This window comes from Carassius auratus, chromosome 49, assembly GCF_003368295.1.
Source record: "Carassius auratus strain Wakin chromosome 49, ASM336829v1, whole genome shotgun sequence".
NCBI classification, from domain to species: Eukaryota; Metazoa; Chordata; class Actinopteri; order Cypriniformes; family Cyprinidae; genus Carassius; species Carassius auratus.
The window spans coordinates 3,537,854-3,548,752 of NC_039291.1; positions in this window are offsets into that span (position 1 = coordinate 3,537,854).

A 10,899-nucleotide genomic window follows, 5' to 3' on the forward strand; every position below is an offset into this window, starting at 1 on the left:
TTATTTTTTGTTTTCTGAAATGGTTCCGGGTTTGAATGTCAGCTAGTTATTCACATAGAGAATGGAAAGCAGAAAAAGCAAGACAACTTTTTATTCTTTTGGCACTGAATGTTTATGTGGACACTAGCTTTTTATTAGGGTTGTTAAAATGAGTTATTGCAGTCTCTGCCTCATACCTGAGACAGGAGAACTGTTACTACTATGGGACAGCAACAGACTTGCATTGAAATGGGGAAATACTCTGTAACACATGGCCATAAACACCCAGAACTTGCTGACTTGTTGAATCTACAAAGTAGGGGATAAAGATACCAATGCCAATTCTCCAAACATGACAAGTCAACAATGCCGCATAGTCCTAAGATAAGTTACATTTTGTAAGTCTTATGTAACATTTTGCAACGTTTCTTAACTGTACCTGGGCCGTGGCTAAATGTCTCACGGCGGGACAGTCTGGATGATTTGGGCCGCCAGTAGGTGATGGATGGGCTTCCTCCACCTCTGTCTTCTCATCAGGGGACACATAACAGAGAGAGGGAGGAGAGTCTGGTGACACGGGGGTTACGTGATTCCTCACCGTCACGGCAGGGAGACAACGTCCCATTAAATCGTGAATGGAGAACAGGGAGAGGAAAGAGCAGGGAAAATGCTGGACTGAATGAGCAAATCTTTCTCCAGATGTGAGCTTCTCCAGGATTCAAAACTTTCTATCACACAATATGTTTCTCTTGCTGTCTATCCCTTCCAGGATTTGGGGTTGGAGAGAGGCTACAGGTCAGGCTGTCTGGGCCGTGTGCTATCTGAAACCCGAATCGACTCTGCCTCCCTGTGTGAGTTTCATTGGAGACCACAGGGAAAATCTCCAAGTCATGAGGTCAGATAGGCTAACGTTGATTGCCCTAGCGTCCCTGCTGTTGTAGAAGTGCAAAGATGGGAAATGAGAGCCAAAACTATCTTGCACAATCTGCGTAACCATTGCATTCATCATGGTTATTATGCTGCATTCTCCCATGTGGCCTACACTTAGTATATTAGCATGTACTGTACTTGGATGCACTTAATCTAGAGTAAATCAAATGCCATCATTAAAGGTCAAGTGAGTAATTCATATGCTACTAGCATGACCAGATATTTAATAAATAAATAAATAAATGGTTTACAGAAAGTCTCTCAAATTCTACTGGTTGACTGATATCAAATGTACCATTATTTTTATAGCATACGGAACTGACCAACTTCAGTGATTGTGTGTGATTTAGTAGCAAATTGAAGAAAGTTTTGTGAATTTTCTTTTCTTACACACACAAAAGTTAGTCACAGCGGCAGAAAGAAATGGTCGCAGTCTGGAGCCCTGTATATAGCCCCATTCTCTTTAAGACCATGTATTTGCCGGTAAAATTGTCATTTGTTTAATTTTTTAATTCCACATAAATATAAAAAAGGACCCTGTTTGTTTTCAGAGTATATATTTCTTATGCATGTTATTCCAAAAAAAAAAAATCATAAAAAAAGTGTTGTTTTCCTAATCCTTGATAAGAATTTAATCATTCTTCTGATATCATCAGTCCCTTATGTATTTCAACACCTGCAAGCACCTACCATACATGTATAATTTTTGTTTCTTACTTAATGTTTTGTTTTTATAGCAGGCCGTTTCCAACACTGGATTGAAAAAAAAATATATATATATATATATATATAATAAAAGTGGTGATTGCAACTTTTTTTTATCTCACAGTTTTGATTCTTTTTTCCCCTCAGAACCTCTAGTTTATATCTCAAAATTCTGACTGTAACATGCAAGAAAAAAAAAATCTGAATTGCAAAATGGATACTTGCAATTAAAAAAAAAAGAAAAAAAAGAATTGTGAGATTTTCCACTAAACTTTTTCGTTTTTTTATTTATTTTTTTATTCAGTGGCAGAAACAATGTTCCAAATGTTTCACTGAGAAACAAGCTACATTAAGGAAGTAAAATAGGTTGTGAATGCTGTTTCACATTATCTTTAGCTTTAGTTGATGTATTTGTAGAGAAAAAATCATTCTCCACCCTGATCACCCTTGACCCTTTCATTCCGGATGAAGGCTGTGGCCTTGGAGAGATCCACAGCTCTGCCATAGTCATAGACTCTATCATAGACTTTAGCTGAAACTTGGAAGTAAACATGGAAAACAATAAGCATTCTGGTATGTAATATTTACTGTGGGAAGTGGTGTCTTTTTTCAAGATAAGAGCTATACATGGTACAGCTAACAAGCCAACATCTCCAAAATGTTATTACATTATATGCATCAGATTGATGCTGTATGCTACAAGCATATGTGAGCCATCACTGATAATATAATATAATATCCAATTGCTTTGTAAAGCATTGCATAATAGCTAACTTCAGCGGGAATGTAACTTGCACAGTGCATGTATTACGTGCATCAAGCTCTTTATATTCAGCCATGGCAGAATCTCCCACTGTGCTTTATTGCAACAGTATATTTAAGCCTCTTGGGTGTTCTGGTTGGTTTATATGCAAACAAGATGTTATTAATGTATGTTCGCTATGCAGTCATTCGTCAAGCACTCCACAACCCACCTGACCTGAAAAGACATTTGCATCTCAACAGCCCAGTGTGTTTGATATGCAGAGCTTTGTCTAATGCGAATCTGGCTTTCTTCACCACCAGCTTTTCCCCCACCTAGCCAAAAACATCTTTATTAATAACTCATTGTATATCTGCTGGACCGATTGTCTTTGGTAGGTTTGTAAATTGATTCTCTGTAATATTTTAGTTGATGCGCCAGATGACTTACTGTGCCAAAGGGGGAAAAAAATAAGTCTGCTGTTGAAATAATTACGGTTTTATATTTATTAGCAGGAAATGTTGTCTGTTAAATGAAGCATATTCAGTTCTGGATTAAATGCCTCGTGGGACCTGTGCAATGGTGCATTGAATGAGAGGTGAAATTGTAATTCATGGCGTGTGCATGGCTTCAGTTTCCCACTGAAGCTAAGCAGGGCTGAGCCTGGTCAGTACCTGGATGGGAGACCTCCTGGGAAGACTAGGTTGCTGCTGGAAGAGGTGCTAGTGAGGCCAGCGGGGGGTGCTCACCCTCTGGTTTGTGTGGGTCTGTGTGGAACCCGGCAATGTTACTAGGTCCCCGACCTGGGTTCAATGCCGGAATCAATCCCGGGACGTGTTTGCTTTCACACAGAAGGCGACCCGGCAATGTTCCTACAATATGCCGGGTCCGAAGTGCAGTGTGAAAGGGGCTCTAGTGTCCCAGTGTAGTGATGGGGACACTACAACAAGCACCATCCTTCGGATGAGACGTTAAACTGAGGTGCTGACTCTCTGTGGTCAGTAAAAATCCCAGGATGTCTTTTGAAAAAAGAGTAGGGGTTTGACCTCGGCATTATTGCTAAATTTGCCCATTGGCCTCTGACCATCATGGCCTCCTAACAATCCCCATATCCACTGATTGGCTTCATCACTCTGTCTCCTCTCCACCAGTAAGCTGGTGTGTGGTGGGAGTTCTTGCGGATGCTGCACAATGGTGGTGGATGAGGAGATACCCCCTGACAATGTTAAGCGCTCTGAGTGCCTAGAAAAGCAGGACATAAATTAAAGGAATTATATATATATATATATATATATATATATATATATATATATATATATATATATATATATATATATATATATATACATACATACATATATACAAATATACATATATATATACAAAAAAAAATCATTAATGTGTTGCATGTTCTTGTGCTGTTATATATGCATGTAGCACTTAACCAGTGTCTTGCATTAGTGTTTCCTTTTCTGGCCTATCATTGACAAAATATCCATACCTGTATGTGACTGTACACAGTTATAACTTGTCTGTTTCATCCTCATGAACTGACTGTTTATTTTTCTGTAGCGTGTTGTTACATGTGTAAACCACAGTTTATGAAAATGTGAAGTATTTATGTAAAGTATGTGTATATTTAGGTTAATTATTTCAATAGGTTACGTATATTTATGTTTATTTACATTTATGTATGTACCATCATCGTCAGGTGAGCCAGAATTTTATTTTTTTTTCCTTTGTACGTGTGCATGTATGTCTCCACATATATGACACATGTTCTTTAGTCAGATCACCAAGACTAATTGTAAAGTATAGATTTTTAAGCATCTAATTAAAGCCTATTTTGTATTACGTTAGCGTTTTTCAGCTAGTCTCTCATTATAAACCAAGTAATGGAAAGTAAAAATAAAGTTATATCATTGGGTATAATTTCAGTGCCCATGCAACACTACATTTGAATGAAGAGCCAAGCTACAGAAGAAAGGAACATATTAGCGACATTGACATCAGTAAGTACGATGATATCAGTTACAGTTGTGCAGTCTGGATATTAAGGGATCAGAAACAGCTGCTTCTTAGCCGGCTGTTGGAGTGTAATCTTCCTTCATACACGCAATATTATGTGGGAAATAGGATGACGTTAGTCTAGATGGGAATCTTCCCTAGCAGTTCTAGCCCTCTAAAAGTGATTTCTAAGGCATACTGTAGTCTCAGAACAATTGGAGGGGTAATAGGAGGCAGAGGGTGTGGACGTGTAGACTAGATGGTGATCAGAAAAGGGTGGTGGATCTGCTCAACAGCACGTAAATGGTTGTGACACTTATAATTCTGCTGCATACATCGTCATTACAAAGATTGCTTGTGATGTTACTTGCGTCATGCATTTTAGGCCCCAGATGACTGTTCTTTTAAAATATTTCAAGCCCAAATTGGAAAACTGTTAACTGGTTGCTTTTTAACACGCGTATAGCATATTGATGATTCTTCTGCACAATCTGACTTTGCTGCAGCCTGGAATTGAACTACTGGTTTTGTCTGGTCAGAGGAGAACTGGCCCCCCAACTGAGCCTGGTTTCTCCCAAGGTTTTTTTCTCCATTCTGTCACCGATGGAGTTACGGTTCCGCTGTCGCCTCTGGCTTGCTTAGTTGGGGTCACTTCATCTAAAGCGATATCGTTGACTTCATTGCAAATAAATGCACGGACACTATTTAAACTGAACAGAGATGACATCACTGAATTCAATGATGAACTACCTTTAACTATAATTTTGCATTATTGACACACTGTTTTCCTAATGAATGTTGTTCAGTTGCTTTGACGCAATGTATTTTGTTTAAAGCGCTATATAAATAAAGGGGACTTGACTTGACTTGACATAATTGGGTTTTTACTTTAAACACACATATAAATGCCTCATTCTTACTATTAATAAGCAGCAAATTAGGAGTTTGAGGCAAAAGTTTTAGTTAAGTTGTAGTTAATCACCAAACTAAAGTGTGAATCTCAGAACTGCTCCGAACTAATCATTTTAGAATTGCTGGAAAATTAGGAGATATTTTATGTCTCACTGATGTCTTCACATACATTTTCAACATCTCACAGGCTGTTGACCCCACATGCTTCAAAGCTACCACCATCATTCCAGTCCCGAAAAAGCCATCTCCATTCTGTCATGCATATCAAGTCTGCCCCCCCCCCACACGGACCCCTTTCAGATTGCATATCAGTCCAACCGCTCAAACAATGATGTCATCGCCACTGCCTTCCACTCAGCACTTACACATCTAGAGAAAAAAAGACTCATACGTCCGAATGCTGTTCATATACTTCAGTTCAGCATTCAACACAATCATCCCTCAACAGCTCATTCACAAACCTGTCCAGCTGGGGATAAACACTTTTTTTTGCTGTGCAACTGGTTTTGGAATTTCGGAATGGAAGACCTCTGGCAGTACGGGTCTTCAGCAACACATCCAGCACCATCACAATGAACACTGGGGTCCCCCCAGGATGTGTGCTGAGCCCCCTCCTCTTCACTCTGCTGATACACGACTGCACACCATCACAAACTCCAAACTCTTCATTAAGTTTGCGGATGGCACAACTGCGGTGGGTCTTATTAGCAACAGAGATGAGACAAACTACAGGAGCGAGGTGTGCTGGGGTGAGCCATCCCCAGGTCCTTCCACTCCCCACTCCCACTAACGAAATGTGACCTGCACCAGCCACTTTGTGCAGCATTGGTCTACTCACTACCCCATTCAACTTCCTCTTCAGTCAGTTAAAATAAAGAACTGCTCTCTTAGCTTTTTGTCAATTTAAATCAGTCTGGATAAGCTCTTTTGCACTAAAATCATTTTATCTGCAATGTTTGTTTACTTCACTGGTTTGCACTCTTTCTGCCATGTGCCTTGTGCTGCATTTTTAACTGTATTCTTTTTTTTTTCTTCTTTTTTTTTACATGCCCTTATTTGTATATTTGTATTTTATATTATATATGTACTGTATCTATCTGTATTTGTATGCTCTACTGTTAGTGTTATCTGTATGAACCAAGGGTCTGGGAGTAATGGAATTTCAGTTCTCTGTGTGTATGTGCTGTACATGTGGAATAATTGACAATAAAGCAGACTAGACTTGACCTGACTTAACTAAAATGCAAATTTTGAGGAAGACAAAAGCATTTTTGACCTTACATGCATATTGTAGCAGACTCCCAAAACATTTTAATAACACTTTATTTTGATGGTTTGATTCAACTGACTTTTCAAGTACCGTACATGTCAACATATTCCACTAACCCTAATCTAAGAGTCCCCTAATACCATAATGAGTTACTTATAGGTACTGTAGAAGAATGTATAAAGTGGACTATTGAAATAAGTTGTAATATATATATATATATATATATATATATATATATATATATATATATTTTTTTTTTTTTTTTTTTTTTTTTTTTTTTCTTACACTATGCATGAAGGACTTGATGTTATTTCCCTTATAACTCCTGACATACTCCATATTGACTACATCATCTGAACAAACAGATCTCGTCTCCTGCAAAATGTCAGTATGGACAGCCAATATAAAAGACCGACAATTTGAGCAGTATGAATAAACCTAAACTATCTTCATCCTTATATGGTCATTATTCTACTACCAAAATGTGACGTCAGCTTTCCATATATCTAAACCACACAGTAGTTTTGGTGGTGACAGCCGACTCAATTCACTTTCTGTGAGAAACCACAGCTGAGCCGTCAGCTCATTCTCACTTCCGGCAGTCCAGACGCACTCTGAGGCGAGACGTATGACTGCACTACCGGCTGAATTGATTCATTGATCGGCTGAATCACTGGCCCACTGGTTGGAAATGATCAGGGGCTGATGGAGTCATGGCAATATAGCTTCTGTATGAGCCTGGAAGTGCTGGCTCTGCCTCCACTCTCTCCTTTAATGGTTATAAAGTGAAGAATGTATTCCGAGGCCCTTTTGTGTTGTTCTTTCATTTTTTAATTGAACCAGTGTGTGAGTGTGAAGACTGATATGTTGAGTGCTTGCAGAAATTCCCCTTGCCTCATTTTGGCAGGCAGATACGTGTGATGTGAAACAATATTTGGCCGCATTGTGAACATGGAGTCTTTTCTCCTTTTCTCAAGCTTTTCTTTACTCTCGAATTTCATTAAGTACTAATTTATCATTCTCTCATAACTTGGCTGTTTATGAGTGATACTTCCTGCGGTGTTACATCTTCTGTTGATAGAAAATGAAAAACATCCTCTTGGTCAAAGTATGGAAACCCAAGCTTATTGTCTTATTTTGCACATTATTTTTCTTTTAAGTTGGACTAAATGGAAAGTAGATGGACTCTTGTGGGTAAAGACATAGTTCACTCAATTAGTTCATGTTGCTCCAAACCTGTATGACTTTCTTTCTTCTGTGGAATTGAAAAAAAGGGGTATTTTCTCTTTATTTAATCCGGGACAATAAATATTAATAATAAATAAAAAAAAAAAAAAGTAAAATCCCAGAATTATCCAGGGTGGCTAATTTTAATCTACAGTCTAGTCCCAGGAAAGATTGATGGGGGGATATCTATCTATTCATCTATATATTTATACATCTATCTATCTATCTACAAAAGTCTACAATCAAGGGATGAAAAGATTTCAATATTAGAGATCAAGAGATCTCAATATTAAAAATATCAAATGCTCTCAGCTAAACTCTCCAAATGTATGTAATAGCTATGTACTCTGACAGTATGTCAACAGCTATCTCATTTGTGTCTATTTAAATTTCTCCTAAGTGATTTCTGGGGAAAGTTATGATCAATGTATATGTATTTTTTGCATTTTCTATGGGAGTTTTTATTTTATTGATATACACTTGCAGAGAGATAGGAAATTAAGGGCAGAGAGAGGAACAGTGTGGGGACCTGAATGCCTGTGTATTCACAATGACCACCGATCCAACTGAAGTTAAATTGTTTGCTAAAATATTCCTATTGGAAAGTAAGGTCTACAGTTAGTAGTGACGTATATTCTGGTCTATTCCAACATTTAGGCTGAGTAGTGAGTCGATCTTCCGTTGCAGATGACTCATGTGAGGAAACAAAACATCAAGCCTTTACTAGTCCTTTTGTGGTTAGGTGTATACACAGAAAATATAAACAGTGATGTAATTCATACGATTCAGCTTCCTGTGGAAATATATCAGCATGGATATTAAATCATGAGTTTGTGTGTTTAATGACAATACAGGATTCCCAGTAACAATAACCACCAATGTTTTTGAGGCTATATGCTTTTGTAATGACTGAAGTACTTCAGAAATGACTTTAAATGTGTTTGTTTCATTGGGAAACTTTGGTTAACCCTGGTGGAATGACTTTGCCTTTCTTGGGCTTTTACCTAATACTCATATTACTAAGAAATCCATTAGTTTGATGACTATAGATGACTCAAACTATACATGCAGTGTCATTCCATGAGAAAAAAAAAGTCCAGGTTTGAACAATATTAAGCTTTAACATGATTAATTATCTTACATTCCCTGAAGAACCCCATATGCAGCTTTTGTCGATTTCCTCCCACTGACACGTGGACTTGCATATCCAAACATATGCATCCATAGACACAAGGAATGTAAAAGTATAACATTTCCTTGTCCCTTTGAAAGATGTTCATGTGTATGGCCAACATAAACTTATACCAGAATAATCTTTCATATTTCAAAGTGCTTTCAGCCATCCCTACAGAATGTGATCCATATGGACATAATCAAAAATAACCAGGACGTGCTTTTTAATTTGATTATGTCCTGTCCTTTAGAAGAATTTAATTGCACAGATTATGATCTTTCATAGCTCATGAGTTTTTGAAACAGAGATTATGAAAGAATTCTCAGGGTTCACTTATTTATCCCATTTGTATCAGGTGTGAATTTCTGAATTTTCTAATGATTTTCAAAAATAAATTTCACAGATAATAAGAATTATTATTCCAATTAATTATATCATTATTATTAAAAGACCCCATTATGCCTTTCATACAGTGTGATGTAGCTGTATGTGAATCTAAATAATCTGCAAAGTTGTATAATATCTGTTCAGAAAGAAAAGTAGTCCTAAGGATTTAGTGGTGTTGGTGTTTTTTTTTTTTTTTTTTTTTTTGTCTCTTGAGACTAGATATGATATTTTCGTCAGGTTGCACTTTTCATCATAAATTTGGAAAGTATGGTGCAGGGAAATGATAATCTGCCATCATTCTTCCCCATTCAGTTCAACCTCAGAGAGAGTGTCTTGATTCATGCCGGGAGTTGGTACAGAGTTACATTTACATTTACACTTATTCATCAACTGATGCTTTTATCCAAAGCGACTTACAATTTCTGCATATGTCAGAGGTCGCACGCCTCTGGAGCAACTAGGGGTTAAGTGTCTTGCTCAGGGACACATTGGTGTCTCACAGTTGTGTCTTATCCACTGCGCCAACCCACCCCTATTTAGCAGAAGCTGTGGCTTTACAGCTGTGTGAACTTGACTGAATAAGATGCTTGTGATCTCTCCAGGAGAGATGGATGAGGAAGAATGACGCAGTGATGGAATCCCAGTCCTTTTGTTTTGATCTACACTCCCACGCTTCTCGCCCTCACTGCCAGATGCTTTCCTTCTCTCATTTTATAACTTCCTGGCTGATTGTGATTCACCTTTTTGTGGCGATAGGTGAAGGTACGTCACACCTGAAGTTTGTGCTTTTGATCTAATGCAGAACTGTCTGTCAGCATGACCCTACTGTCCTCTGCTTGCCAAATTCACAGTTCAAGAGAGAGCAGAAAATATTATTAGCCTCACATGCGCACTATACTTAACTGCACTAACCAGCATTATCAGTGTGCAACAGCATGAAATGTCACACTCGTTTATCAGTAGGGTTATCATAGTAGTATTTACGCCTCAGACGATTGCCAGTCCCTTCACACTTCAAAGACAATTGCATATATGTTTGAATATTTTGCTATTAACTTCAAATCAAGGTTATTATAATAAACCAAGACCATGAGAAATATATATATATATATAAATCTTAACCCTAAGGTTGTGGGTTCAAGTCTCAGGTGGGCAATACCCCAACTGCTCCCCGGGCGTCACAGCATAAATGGCTGCCCACTGCTCCGGGTGTGCATTCACTGCTGTGTGTGTGTGCACTTTGGATGGGTTAAATGCAGAGCATGAATTCCGAGTATGGGTCACCATACTTAGCTGTTTGTCACTTCACTTCATATTCATATATATATAGGATGTATGATAATTTTTCCAGCTAGATGCCAAGACAAAATTTCAAATTTTCAATGATTTCAAGTTAATGTACTAAAATAACTAAAACTAAAACTTAATAACAAATAATTCAGCTTGTTGGTTTGCTACATACCTTTTTATCTTTATGAAAAAAAAAAAAAAAGATTGGAGGAAAAAAAAATGCTTTGGAACAAAGAGTTGGGCGGAATCTGTTTGCTCTCTATTTCATCACATGGT